Source organism: Prinia subflava, chromosome 5 (genome assembly GCF_021018805.1).
Source record: "Prinia subflava isolate CZ2003 ecotype Zambia chromosome 5, Cam_Psub_1.2, whole genome shotgun sequence".
In the NCBI taxonomy this organism is placed as follows: Eukaryota; Metazoa; Chordata; class Aves; order Passeriformes; family Cisticolidae; genus Prinia; species Prinia subflava.
In genome coordinates, this window is record NC_086251.1 from 30,312,777 (window position 1) to 30,327,940 (window position 15,164).

General features: G+C 40.0%; 1 protein-coding gene and 1 long non-coding RNA gene across 9 annotated transcripts in view; one reads left to right on the top strand and one right to left on the bottom strand.

The window, feature by feature from the left end:
* RAD51B (RAD51 paralog B) overlaps positions 1–15,164 on the bottom strand; it is a 431,141-nt gene that overhangs the window by 125,961 nt on the left and 290,016 nt on the right. The gene's annotated exons all lie outside the window — the stretch shown is intronic.
* LOC134551298 (uncharacterized) overlaps positions 1–15,164 on the top strand; it is a 52,211-nt gene that overhangs the window by 34,327 nt on the left and 2,720 nt on the right. Inside the window, exon 3 of the long non-coding RNA XR_010080556.1 lies at positions 7,564–7,637. This is a non-coding gene — a long non-coding RNA (uncharacterized LOC134551298). The remainder of the gene's footprint in view (positions 1–7,563; positions 7,638–15,164) is intronic.

Below are 15,164 nucleotides of genomic sequence, written 5' to 3' on the forward strand. Positions count from 1 at the left end.
TAAGCTTTATATTTTCTGTAATAGAGCAAAGAAGATACAACACTGCCTGAGAAAACTCTTTTTAGGTAGTTAAGACATACTGGACCAGAAGGAAAAATATACTATTTAGGTAACAAGAACCAGTATGAATGATACTAGTATCTTTTTACTACTGTAAATACTCTAGTGTCTAGACACGGAGATTGCACTATTGCAACTAAATCCAGGCTTTCACAATGTTTTAAGTTACATTCATGCAAAAATGAGTATGCAGAAATCTCCAGCTGATTCTGAATTGACCTTCCAAACATGACACTAAGGAGTATTATGCTGCTGCAGGAATCATCTTTCAGAAGAGGTACAAAGTGGAAATTCATATTCCAGTGGGCTGGTCTAAAAAAATAGCCCCTAGAAATTCTGCAAAGATATCGTTGGTGCTCACAAATGTAAACATACTTCAGCCAGCTGGGATAGTATTTTCTATGGAAAAGAACTACAAACTGCAGGCATTCAGTGCCTAGGTGCCTATGCAACAATGTGACTGTCATACAAGAATTACAATACAGCTATAAAATGCCAGTAAAGTCAGGCAGCCCCAGAAGCAAATTTGAGCTGGGCACCCAGAGCACTACTTGACACAGTACTTTTTCCAGCTTCAAAGCTGCATTCTTTCCAATTCTCTAACATATCTGATGAAACACACATAGCAATGTGCTCTGAAGGTCCTCAGTTTCTAACCAGAGCACCTCCAAAATTTATCAGAACCTTGATTTCATTGCCAATGTAATTTTGTCTTTTTATTGAGTCTTCATCAAGTTAAAGTCATGAGAACTGCAGGCTTGGTCAACACGTATCTCGAGGCTATCTGGATTCTGTTAAGCCAGGCTGACACATTTTGTTCAGACCCTCCTCTCCTCTTCAAAACACTCATCAGAAAATAAAAAAATCCCCTCTTTTGTACAGAATTAAAATAATTAAAATAAATTCTTTTTATCTCTCTAATTAAGTACCATCCTGTATTTAGTCATTTGACAGCACCAAAGAATTATTTTTCTGTATTCCACAATGTCATCCCTCCTCCCTGGATATATTCAAAGTCTCTTGTACATATTTAATCACTCCTAGCCAGGCCTAGCTAATGAAATGCAGGGCCTTGCCCTGACCTGACCTTGCTATTTCTATTTTGGCTCAGCACATCCTCTGCTAGTTGGATAAGAAAAAAAAAAAAGTTGTTTCTTTCTCTTGGTCTTAAAGGTCCTGTTACTGGCAGGGGGTATGGTCAAGGACACTGCTGAAAACAGGACAAATGACTGTGAACACTGCTTTGCAAAACTACTGCAAATCAGAAATGGACCACAGCAACCTAAGTGCGAAGTTTTTTCCCACTTTTTCTTTGGCTGGCAAACACTGGTGGGCACTGTTCATCTACTGGGAATAGCTTATGACTAGATAACTCTGTAAGAAAAATGGACTGTTCAAATTGTTTGCAGCAGTCATAAAGCACTCGTAGTTGTTTTGGGCACTTACTGCAACTAAATATGTTGTTCTTAGTTTTCCCTATCTGTCCTTCCTATTTGCCAATATGGCAATTAAAAAAATGTATTTTCCACTTCTGAGAGCTTGTAAAGAAGTATAATCCCATTTATGAGCACTTAGGAATCCTGGATGTTAGGTTATCCCTATTGTCACACGATACTGGTTGCAGGAATTTATCAACATGACAACAGAAGCCAGAAATGTCTCCAGTGTAAAACAGGACAACATTTACATGGTGATCCATGTGGACTTTTTAAGCTGCTGTTTTCAATTGGTTTGTGAATTTGTTGACAATTAGTTTTGATGTTCAGTTTGACACAATGAGTTGCTGGATGAACCATAAACCATATTTGAAGTCAGCAAGGGCAAGGGCCATCGTTTTATTCTTTGGGAGTACACACTGCCTTACATTGTGGAGCTCTGGATGCTGAATAGGGGTCACAGATGCTATCACAAAACAACCAGTAACAGCATAAGGACCTTAAGGTACTCGGACTGTCAGAAAAATCAGGCTGAGCGGTTCAATCCACCATTGTTCCTCAATTACCTCTCAATTGAAGCACGTCAGAGAAAATGGTGCTGAACAGGATGAAGATGCCTTAACTAGCTGCCCCAAACTAACGCCCTACATCCCATGGAGTACCGTGAGCCTTAAAAGCTGCCTAAAGACTACGATGCCGACCATATTTGTAATGGCCAAAGTCAGTTTAACACATCCCCATTAGTCCTTCTGCATGGGCTGGAACAGACATAAGAAGAGTTAGACTGGCACTTACAAGCCCAGTCTTTTCTCAGCTCAACTAAAAACAGATTCAAGGTGCAACCCTCAGATGAATTGAAGCAGTAGGACATTAAACATTGCTTGAAGGAAGAAATGAGAAAATCATGTTTGCAATCACTAAAGTCGAACAATACATTTGTGTCATTTTCCTTCTAATACTGTTTATCAGGTTCTTTTTTAGTCTGGTTTTCTACACAGACAACACTTTAGCAATCACATTCTGTACCCCACTAGCTTTTATCCCTATAACTTTTTCTACCAAGTCTGACCAAGGACAGGGGTTCTCAAACGTAAGTGAGATTAGAGAAATTCAGTGAAAAGTAATTAACAAGTAGAGGAGACAGCGACTGTAAATATCCCTGGCTGGCTTATTCAGTTACCCATTATTAGATTCCATGAAATCCACAAAGAGGACTTCTGAGTACCAACCACAGGAAAGACTCATAGATACAGTCAACCAACCACAAGGTACAGATCTGTACCAAGCCACATTTTATGAGTTTTTCCTACATTCACAGGTTTGCCACAGTTTACAAAAAAACCTTGAAGTTGCCCATTTCATAGGAAAAAGTGGAAACATACAGCTTTGCTGGGATTCTGCTGTTGTCTTTTCCATCACTGCAATGCAGCACCTGCAGCTGAGGGTATGCTGCCCTAAAAGTAGCTTTACTTCCTTGTCCCACATGGTTTGATACTGGAGCCAAATTGCTCTAACTGTGAATGGCTAACAGAAGACATGGCCCTGTCTCTCTTTCCATGTCCTCCATCTCTCTTTCACCCAGCCTGACCTGATTCCCTTGAACTAGTGCTCATTTTACTGCACAAGTAATCAGTTTAGGCAGCAAAGGTGGCAAAAGGCTAACACACAAGTACAAACCATATAGATTACATAGCTCCCATAGACAATTCACTGTGGGGTTTGATGAGTACCAGAAGTGATACAGGAGTTGGCCTTGGTTCGGGCACCTGTTGATGACCAGGAGATGAGGGATCAGCATTACTACAGCCTGAAACCTGGCTATGGTCTTAGGTGGGTCACAGTCAAACATCTGCATCTGGTGACCCTCACTCACAATGGCTCCCTTGGGAAGACACAGCACACAGTGCCACTCTGAGTGAGAAACAAACCTTTGTGAAACTAAAGGTGAAGGCAACATTCAGACACTTTTTGTCCCTCTTCAGGCAGGATTCTGACTAACCTTGAGCCCCAGCCCCACTGCAGTTGTACGAACCAGAGCCAAACACTGCTGCATAGAGCCAGCACATTCATGCTGACTGTGTGTGTCTTTGGTTTCTTTGTGTTACAATCTTTTGCAGGCATTTTGTTGTAATTTTATACTACAGACATCAAGAGCATTGAGGGCTGAATCTCCCTTGCTTCTGCCATTCCTGATGCTTGGCAGAGGTGGAGAATGCTACCTTGGGGTGCTCCTTCCCTCAGAGACCTGGCAGGGTGTTACAGTTAAGCCACATCCCCACGGCTTAAACCACAGAATGTAAAAACAGCTGTGAAATCCAACTGTCTGAGCTGCCTTGGTGTTTGGCTGGCCTCTGCAGGGCCAAACTTTTTTGACTCAAAGTAAAAATATGATTTAGCATAATTCACGAGACTAGGCAAAAACATTTTTGGGAGGTTCATTCCAACCTACTTGTAACAAACAAAATTTGGGCAACCACCTATACATGCCAGAAAAAATGTTTATCCAGCTTAGCCAAAATTGAGCAAAATAGATTTGTTGGCAGCACGGACAAAGCTTTAGGGGTTTTTTACAGTCCCTTCCTAATTTCAGTTTTCCATTCCCCACCCTTTGGAGTTTCTTAGATGATTCTTTCTCCTCAATGGCTTTTCAGTTTGGGCACTTTAATTTTTTCAGCCTTATGGTTCTTTTCTTTCCTTTAGTTTTCTTTTGCATTTGTTTTCTTTCTGTCCTTTCTCATGGAAACATATTAAAAAAAACCCCTCTTATCTCTAACATTCCTACCTTTTCTTTGCCAAACTATTTTTCCCTGGCCAAAGATATATTCTTTGATATCCCTTGATTAAACTTCCAATGTATTAAATGATTGGGAAACAGGAATCTTAACAGTTACGTAAGACCACTATTCCAAAAAGGAGAAGGAATTTTTTATTTACATGTTTCTAACTAATGCAGATATTTATATATAGATACAAATATTTTAATACTCTTGCCACTTCCTCAGAAACTAGCACAGAGAAGATTCATGTAAGGAAAAATGGATAAAGGAGGACTTTTGAGCAAGAGAACTTCAGAAAGAGAGGAAAACAGACAAATTCAATGGCTTAACACAGAGAATTAGAGTCTATGATTTGCAGGAACACTGGTCTTCCTTCTGAAACTACTAACTTAATATATTTCCCATGGAATGGACATCAAACCTCCTATTTTTTTAGGATTAACTGCTTGAACCATTTATAAGATGGCTCACAGTCCCAAAAATCAACAGGAAAATTCTCAGCATTCCGGTTAGAACTTTCTAAATTTTATTTGCATTTTTTTAAATTCAAAGTCAGACTGAGTCTCCCACTGCTTGCAGTAAGCACCACTTAGTTTTGTGTGCATTCCCAAGGCTACTCAGACTATATAACCTATAAAGGTCTGAATATTTTCTACTGGATATGTTCCCTAAAAATTGTCTCACTATCTCCAGAGACTTGAAATCACAGTGGTAGCTTCTTGTCTTGCGGATGACAAGAAGCAATTCTGCACAGGCAGTTGTTCAAGAGAGCCATGCCAATGGATTGTTCTGAGAGTTCACATCTTAATGTTTTAGTAAGAGCCTCCAAGCATTGCCTCAGACTCACTTTTTGGAATATATGAGCACTTAAAATTAGTTCATGCTAAACTTTTCAAGGGCTGATTTTATCACTTTTTAATTGAAAGCATCTCACTAAAAAAATAATTGCCCTTGCTGAGGATGCAGAAGACTTGGGATGGATATGACAAGTCTTTCAAGCAACACTGAGTGTTCAATTTATGCTTAAAAGCTCAAAATACAGTGCTGCCCAGAAGAAGTGGAACTCTGCTTAGGCAGCCTTTAAGCTTCCCAGTCACATCAGGACTGGCTCCCAAATACCAAATACGTGCACATGCCATGCTAGTAACCTATCAGTGTTTATCATTACTCATCACAGGGTTAGAAAACACAATGAAAAGCCAAGTTATAACCAAAACCACATGATCAATTGATCAACAGTTCAGGAAAGAAGACTTTGTTTTATTCTGATTTTTAGGAGTCCCACTGGAATCACTGATAGCATTTTCAGCAACTGCAACAGTATTGTGTTGGACATGTATCCATAGTGGCTCTTGGCAGGTTCAGACAACAAACAGGAAGACTGATATCACTTTGTTGCTGCATATGTTACTGTGAGATCCAAGTCCTTGCTGGGTCAGAAATCACATGGTATATTAAGGGCTTAAGATTAATTATGGCGATTTAAACTTCTGTTTTGACCATAAGCCACAAATGGAAATGGACTACAGAAAAAAATAAGTTTGATGATTCCAGGCCGTGTAGTAATAGAACTTCTTAATCAAGGAAAAAACAATTAATTAATTTCAGTGGTAGATGTGCTTTTAGCATCCTTGTCACGTAAGCCACATCATTACCTTGTTTCAGGAATCTGACAAAAAAAGACAACATTAGGTATTTTATATTAGAGGTGAGTCTTTGCAGGGGTCTATGTAATTCCCTTCGTGTTGACAACGTCTACATTAATAGGCCAGGAATAATCTGCTCCATTAAAGAATGGAATGAAATAACTCTCTTAGTTAGCTGCCCTTTTTTCTTCTTTCTGATGTAGCCCAGATTGTAATGTAAACTGACTGTTAGGTGAGAACTCTGGTGTCCATTATCAATACCTGAAAACTTCAACATGTTTTAATCTCTGTATAGCCAATACAAACAATTTTTTCCACTGGGGATAAAAAGTAGTAAATACAAAAGTAATGTCCAAATCAATCCCCAGCCTTCAGAGAACTACACAACATGCAGATGACCTCCTATACTCAGGTAATATCTCTTTCTAGTTGATAGATGAGGAGAGATTTCATACGTAGGGATGGAGGGATGTAATTTTGACATCAAATACATTCCAACTCCCTTATCTAATCTAACAAGCCATTTAACAGTTTATCTATCAGATCAAATCTTTGAATCAGTTTTGTGCCATGGGAGTAAAAGATGCCTAATATTTAAATAACCATCTTTTTTGACAAAGGTGAATTTGATCGGTAATAAAGATTGTTTCCAATCAATGATCTTCAAAAGATCTCTTCCATTTCTTTCCAGATGACTATACAAAACATCACAGTACATAAAATACCTTTGTCTAATCCACTGCCACTTATTTTCCTCTTTGTCATTATTTCTTAAGCTTTATGAAGTACTTTTGTAAATGTTTTGGGCCTAGAGAAGGCATGCTCTTGCTTTCATATGGAAACTGTAAGCACTGTCATCCCTCCACTGCCAAAAGACACACATGCACACAGCTGGCACATTCTTCTAATCTCAAAAGTTAAGAAAAAAAATCCCAGCTGCAATATTAATAGCAAATATATTCTGTTTCATGTCTGGTTACACTCAGGTGAACACTGATAAGTCATGTGTGAGGTTCTCATACATTGCTCTGGCACTGCAACACCAATCCTAACATGCCTCCAGGCTCTCTTTAACATTGCCATACTCAGTCCTGAATGGCTTCCTGCTGATCCACTTCTCTCCAATGGAGATTAATTAGAGTTGGCCATAGCTGGTCTTTGCATTTTATATAAAAATAAATATATGGATCTTCATCTTCCCTCAGAATCTGAGACTTCAGATAGACAGGTACGCCAAATTCTGCAGCAATGCTTCCTCCAAATGACAATCTTCAGACATCATTCCTGAATGTTTACATGATGAATACATGATGAAAACATCTGTCCTAGTTAAGCTGACTCATGTGTCCTTCCAAATGCTTAACAATTGTTCCAACAATGAATATAAAAAATCAAATTAAAGTACTGTGTTAAAAAAACTGTCTATATCATGCAAATGTGTCCCAGATTAAAATAGAGAGCTCTCTAAGCACCATCTAGGCCATCCTAGATCTTACATAACCTGCCTGGTTTTTGGCTGATCTGTATTGCATTTATAATGGGGAAATTGCTATAGAAGGAACCCTGATGCCATTTTTCAAGAGCAGACAAGATTTGCCTTTAATGCAATAATGCTGAGGTAAATTCCATTATTTTCCCTTCCAGCAGTCGTAGTAGAGCAGTCCTTCACTGCTTGCTGCACTCAGTGTCTATGGAAAGTCACAGAACACCTTGAGGAGGTAGGTGTCTCACCCACCCACAGCTCTCGCCTCCAAGCGCGCGGCACTCCCGGCACAAAATGAAGCACTGGGGACAAGCATGCCGTGGCACTCACAGCAGGGCTTCACCGTGTGCCCAGCACAACCCACCAACAAAACAGCTCAGCAAGAAGCACTGAAGGACACTGAGCAAAGGGTGTGGTACCTTTGCACTGCCACCAAAGCAACAGGTCTTCGTAATACAAAGTGATATGCAGAAACAGAGCTTAACATGAACAGTAGGAATGGAAAAGCACTGCCAGACATTAATGAAATGCTAACTTTCCTAGCTTGGGAAAATTCATTCATCACTACAAAGGCATTGCTTTGTAGCTTGGATTTGACAGCAAAGAAGAATGCCTAAAGAATTATTTATAAGTAGTAAGAATTCTTTAGCTTCTTTGTATTAAAAAAAGTAATTTTTTAAACATACCAGGTTTAAGTCTAATGTGCAACCCTATGAATGTGTAATCAGTTTGGCTTTCTTCCTCTTCTCACTTTCAAATTCTGGTGTCCTGGACAATCACACAGCAACTGAAGAAATTTCCGGTAGTTCAGGACAATTTTGCAGTTCCTTAAATTGGTTTAAATGACATTATGGTAACATTATCACATATAATAATTAGCTACAGGGAAAAAGCTTTGGCTTAAATGATGAATACTCTTTCAAAAAGAATGATGGAGATTGCTGCTTTTACATGTCATCACTGTACAGACCTGCTTTAACTTTGTCCTCCCTGGCCTGAGAGGGACTACATGAGATAAAGGGGCACGGCACAGCAGAGATGTGCTGTGAGATCTCATTCTTCCTCTAGGGTAATTAGGCTGCATCGTATCCTGCAGCTCAGTACCTGTGTTCAGAGCTTACAAGGGAAATGCACAAAGCAAGAAACAGACAGCAGTGGGAAAGCTATGCTGTGCAACCCCTGACATGCAAGTCAGATTGAATTATATAGATAGAATTGCAAACACTCAAAGGTCCCCCAAATCCAAGGTTTACTCTTCTTACAGTACACATTAATGACTTTAAAGGAAGCAGCTGCCTTTCCACATGCCACCATGGGCCAAAATAAGCTGCCCATCCCAACGTGAGCAACTAAACTCAGGCACTTTGCCTCTATTCCAGGCCCCTGTAACATGAGCAGTCTATGAGTGGATGGGGCACCATGCTGGATGCTGTACTCAAAATGCCTGTCCTCTCCTTCTGGCACAGAGAGCACCACTGTTCCTTTTTAAAAATCCCCTGCTCTTAGCAAGGTTTGTTTTTCTAACTGGTTCCCAGAAATCTCTTGGGCGTTCCAAGCCCAGAAAAGTAATTACTGCATTACTTCGGCCACAGACACAATATCAACCTTGTTAGACTTGGCCTGTGGAGAGAGCCAAACACCTGCTGCTGCAACATTTATTTGATAAGCTTCATGGTTCACTAACATAAACCTGATCCTGCTGACCTGCAGGAGGATGAAAAGGAGTTGGGGGAAAGGGTGGAGCAGGTAGGCAATCTCACGGCCCTCTGGCCCAGCAGCTTACAGCCCTCTCTCCCAGCAAGCTCCCATTTCTCTTTGCTTTCTTGTTTCCTGGTGGGAGCTTCAGAGAATTGGTTTTCCCCCTGCAGTTATGCAGGCAGATGTGGATAGGGCTAGGATTCCCATGCCTTATGACGGATTAACTGACAAGTGCGGGATCAATACAGGAATTGTTCTAGCTCTGGCTGCATCTGTAGGCTTCCAAGGCAGACAGAATAGCTGCACACACTCTTGTTGGCACAGTGGTGTGTGCACTGAAAGGCTGGCTTAATACAAACTCCATTAGTTATCAGCAAGGAGGGAGGGGAAGAAGGGCTGCAAATCAGTCGAATCAATAGATAAAAGGTTGGGGAGAAAATCAGATACAGAAATAGAAAATTGATTTTTATTCTTCAAATGACATAGTTTTGTAGTCTAGTAGTTAAAAAAAAAAAAAAGGGAGGGGGAAGAAATAAAGTTTTAACCCAAACATCACTTCCAGCTGATACTGCTCAGCAATATCTGAGGAAAAAAACACATGCCAGGGGATTTAGCAGGGAAGAGAAAATAACTTTCCTGCTTATGGTGCTCAGTGTCAGGAAAGAAACTTATTCCTGTCTGCTTTGCAGTCTCATCTTTTTCTAGGCAGAGGAAATACAAAACAGACAATCTAGAACCAGTAAGGACATTTCCCTGTATTTGCTAGTTGTCACTTACATGGAGAGGTTTGACCTCAGGACATTATGTTTTCTAGTGTACTTTGTTTATCATTCTTCACCTGAATGACACCTCTGTCACAGTATGTTGATAGTTTATCTTGGAGATATAGTGTGATTCACCCTCTCAGGAGACAGAGGGAAGCAGGTGAATCACTGTGGATTACATCAGAGCCAGACCAAACTTTTATATGAAACTTGGCAAAAATCTGAAGACTAATCATCTAAACAAACATGAAGTTGTCTGCATGACCATCTTCTTCCACTGGCTCAGAACTTCAGGAAATTTATTTTCTCATGGATAAAAGACCCGTAGAAATTGAAATAATATGCCACAAGACATTTTCTGGGTAGATCCAACCCAAATCAAAGCAAAAACCTCGAAAGAAAACTTCTTCTGTGGAACCTCAAGCACAGTTTTACAGTTATGTCAAATTCAGGTAACAAATGATAAACAAACTTTTGGACTAGCACCAACATTCTATTTTGTATTCACCCTTCACCAGGTGAAGATCCAGGACACACAGCAACAAAGTAAAATGCTAACTCGACTCAGAAAACCAGCATGACTGGATTCTCAAAGCTCTACTTAAAACAGTCAACTGTACTTCAATTTCTGCTTTTATTGACTAGACTGTTTCTCTCTGAACAGTATGAGAAAGATTTTTTAGAACTAGTCATTCAGGAAGAGAAACAAATAATCTGATACTATTGGAATACTTTTGTGTAAAGTGCTGCATGAAAGAAGACAGAAACTGTAAGAGAATTCGACCTACACTGGGAAGTCTATATTGCTTGGAAGACTGAGTGTACCAAAGATCCACAAAGTAAGTGCTGCCCAGCATGAGAATCTTGAAAGCAATCTACAGTATTGCCAATTCATGGAAAATGCACCAGACTGAGCTGTCTTAATTCTGTTAAAAACTGATGACGATCAAAGCAGATAACTTCATTCTTCCTCCACCATTTTGCTTTAGGCTGTATGCCAATGTTCCCCAACACACTAAAAGCAAAAGGAAAGAACTCCAAATGCATTGTTCATGTACCAGGCAAAAGTGATGAAGAAGAACTCGTGGCCTGTTCCTCAAAAGTTACTAGAGAAACCAGCAGCTAAACTCCCAAGCTGAGAACAATTTTATTTCTTGGAGCTCTCTAAACAATAAAGCCATCTCATTTCAGAAACTATTAAAAAGCACCCCAGGCAAAGTATGGCAATGACTATAAATATCCTCCAAATGACATTTCTGTAAACCCCCTATCATATTGCAGGATGCTTCTATATATTATTCTGCCCTTTATTCTTAAGTTTCAGACTGTGAGCACATGTACACCTTGTACAGCAGCTTCTGCCTATAGCCTCCCCAGATTACCACGGATGCAGAAGCTCCCCAAAGAATATATTCTTCATGGTAAAATACTGGTAGAATGTTACACTGGCAGCAATAGTTTTAAAGAAAGCTGAACAGTTTGACAGCAGCTGGGGCGAACTACTCTTGGTTATCTGAGAAGTGGAACCCAAGGAGCTTGACCTGACACATCAGCAGAATACTCTGAAGACACACTAAGTTTGGAGCACAGCAGGGCAAATGAGAATCAGCAACAGCCACACAGCTCACACAGAGCATCCCCAAGAGAGCAGCTCTATGCTTACAATGAACACTGCTGCCAAAAGGAACCAAAATCATACAACAGCTTCTTAAAATAAATCCTCCCAGTGGGCCCTGCTTCCTGTCCTGTAACAGCCACCAGAGCAGAGCAGTGAAACTGAGTCTGAGTCACGTATGTGCACATGTGCTCGTCTGCACAAGGGCCCTGAGCTCTGGGTGCCCTGGCACGTGTGGCTGCCATGCGCTTGTGCAGCCAGCTACAGGACCATGAGAAGAACACGCAAGCAGGATGTCTCTCTCTCTCTCCATTTTCTTCCTCTATGCAGAGAACTTAATGTAGCTGAAAAGTGAAAAAATTTTGAGATTTTTCCTCTCTACAGGTAAAATGTGAGCAAATATTGCAGGCCCTTAAGAGTGACTAAAGCTTAGCCTGGTAATAACACATCACTTCTGCTGTGGCAAGTCCCCGGGAACCTCCAGGATCAACACCTTACCAACTACACCATTTGGTATGACAGCAAAGGATCAAATTGGACAGGGTCAGAGTAGAACATCAAGATAAAACTTTTTTCATGGAAACTGATTATTGTGCTCTCAAATATTTTCTCTCTTTTTCAAAAGTGTATTTCTAGCTTTATGGTTGTGATGACAACTTATATGTTGGGAACCAAGAGTAAGTAATATAAGTAGCCCAAGTCTGCAAACACTAAAACAGGTTTCTCAAAATTATGTCCTAGCTTGATGCTTTGAAACGACTGAACCCCGACTGAACCCCATTTTTCTCGTAAGTCTTTTGTTTGAACTATCTAGTTTCTTCAGGTTGGAATCAATGAAAGAAAAAGACTATGGCTTTTTGTTATGTCTTGGGTTAAAACCTATTGAAATGGGTCACTCTAGCACTGCATTTCCTTTCAAGCTGAATAAGGCTACAGTTAAATACTGCTTTGTTTAGTAATTGCTAAAAACAAAAGACTACCAAAAGACACAAGCTGTGCCGGGTCTGGACCTCACAAGACAAAGGGAATCATGGGAACAGATGCCACAAATGTGGAAACTGGGGCAATGAGAAGTGCAGCTCTGCTTCTAAAAGTGTTGGGGATAAATATGGTATCTTTGTCAACAGAGGAAGCATATCCTAGCATGTGATGCTTACTATAAGCCAATGTTATTTACACAATTTTTACTATATCAAAGTACTGTAATTATTTCTTTGGTAATTTGCTAGCTGTCACTCAAACATGTGAGCAGTATGTGGAGCAGTAAAAGCATACAACTGTTGATTTTACTTTTTGTTGGGGTGCATGTGTGTGTGCAAAGAATACCAAAACCAGCTTTCTTCCTATAAAAGTCATCCAAAGCCATCCAAAATTAAGTTTACTCTCTCAGAATACTATTAGTTTACTTCAAGCCTTAAAATAAATCTCTGGCCAAGTCCTAGATGGCTGATTACTTCCAGGTATTTATGAATAAAGTTTTAACCACTTCTGTTGGAGTCATCCATATCTAACAGGTTGGGGCGAGGGGAGAAAGTGATCTGTCTGAGCATTAGACAAATAACAGGCTTACTGACAGAATAAAAGCAGAGGAACAAAACAAAGTAATCAAAAAGGACAGCAAATCAATTTGCTTCCAGCAGCATTTGAGGAAGGCCAAGGGAAAAAGTGAAACACCTTACAGTATCCAAAAGCCTTCAGGTGACTTTATTTCAGCTACATCACGCCTTAAGTTTTGGAAAGAAGAAATACAGGCAGGAAATGCTAACAAGATTTCCAGTACATCAACTCTAACTTGATTTATTCTTAAGAAATCCAGACTAATTCCTGAAAGCTTTGCAGCAGCTCTGGCCTGTTTTCAGAGCACACAGGAAGTGAACTGGGTGCTGATGGGAGAGATACACCATGTGCTTTGGAGAAAGAAGGACTACAGGAGAGTCCCATGGAAAAACCACGTCCTGCTCAACCTAGTCTCCAGATGACCTGTTATAAATGTGAGAAATTATTTGTCAAGCAAAGTATAAGGGATTCTCTCAGTATTTAAACCTTTGCTTGAACTGACTCATAAGGCAGGAAAGTCATGAAGATCCGAAATTCATTTTGGAAAAATATGCCCAGATAAGGATATATAAGGCTTCCTGGATAACTGTAGATAACTGCAGTAACTGGATTATATGTATACAGAATGAAACACTGTAGAAATGGAGAGTCCTTCATATAATGCTGAACATGTTAGCATCTCTGTAAATCAGAAGACTGAAAACAGGACATGGTGAAAATCTTTTGTCCATTATTACACAAAACTGGCAAGAATGAGCAGTTGAAGCAGATATCCCCAGACCCCAATTTTAAAACTGTATTTTCTTTGATGTTACTCATTCCTAGGGCACATTTAATAGATCAGTGAACAACTGGTGCTGATTGTTGTGGCTTATTAACCACAACATGGATTTGGGCCATGCTTATACTCATTTCCCATAACAAATATCTGCACATGGGACTGAAGCACTGGACATACATGCACAGCTATTGTCTCAAGTCAGCCCTTCCTTCCAAGGCCCGGTTCCACTTCTTCCTCTCTCTCAGTCCCTTCATTCATCTCCCCATTTGCCTTCTAGTTTTGTTTAGATTACAAGTTATTGCCACTAAATACATGAAAACTGTAACCAAAGACAGTCTGGCCCTAACATAATTAATCAAGTAATTTTCAGCTAATGATTTACTGTTTACTTCACTACTCCACCCACTGTCTGGCTTTTTAGGGCAAAGACATAACTTCTTGCATGTTGCTAGAGGACTATACGCAATAATGGGACTAAGAATACAATAAAAAAGATTTAATGTCAAAGGGGATGAATAGAATCAATAAGTATTTTCCCTTGAGGAGAGAACAGTACATTGCTACTTCGGTGGCAAAGGCTCCTATGCCCAGAAGAAGCTCAGAACTGCCTTCTGTGAGTGCCATGCCAGTGCCAAGCACTTTTGGCTTGACTTGTTTTGGCCCATGTGTCTGCTATTCTGATTCTTCAATGAGACAATTCACTGTCTGTTTCTGGGGACAGAATGAATGGAGGAGTTAGATCGACTGTCTGAGAGTCTTCAGGATACCCTCTGACAGATGATGAAAAGACTCTAATATGTAATTGAAATACCCTGTACCAAAATACTCACATTAAACCTTGGCTGATTACACACAGGTCTGAGCTATCTCAGACCTTCAGAACAGGAACTGAGTTGTTTATCAGTGAAAGCCAAACTTCTAAAAAGCTGGCTGCCCACTACAGAGCCTTTGTGTCGGGTAAATTAGCTTCAGGAAGAGAATCAAAATGAATTAAAACCACATGGAGATCCTCTCCCTTTACCCCCCTTTTCCCCTTTCCTCTCGCTATATGAATCCCCTCACCAGGAGACAGAGGCCAGTTCAGTATAATTTAGTCCAGTGTTTTTGTTTCCTAAAGTCTCAGTCTTGGGCGGAGTCCATTAATAGGCTGCAGCTGATTTTAATCTAGATGAACTCAAGACTTCTCTCTTCTTTGGTTTTAAAAAGATTACAAATTGTGTGTTATATAAATAGAGGGAAAAGGGAAAAAAACCCCAGAATTAGTAAAAAATCTGCTCTCCATTAGCTGACCTGCTGAACAAGACTGTGATTCAAATAAAGATGAGAAATGAGAGATGTGGGGAGAAA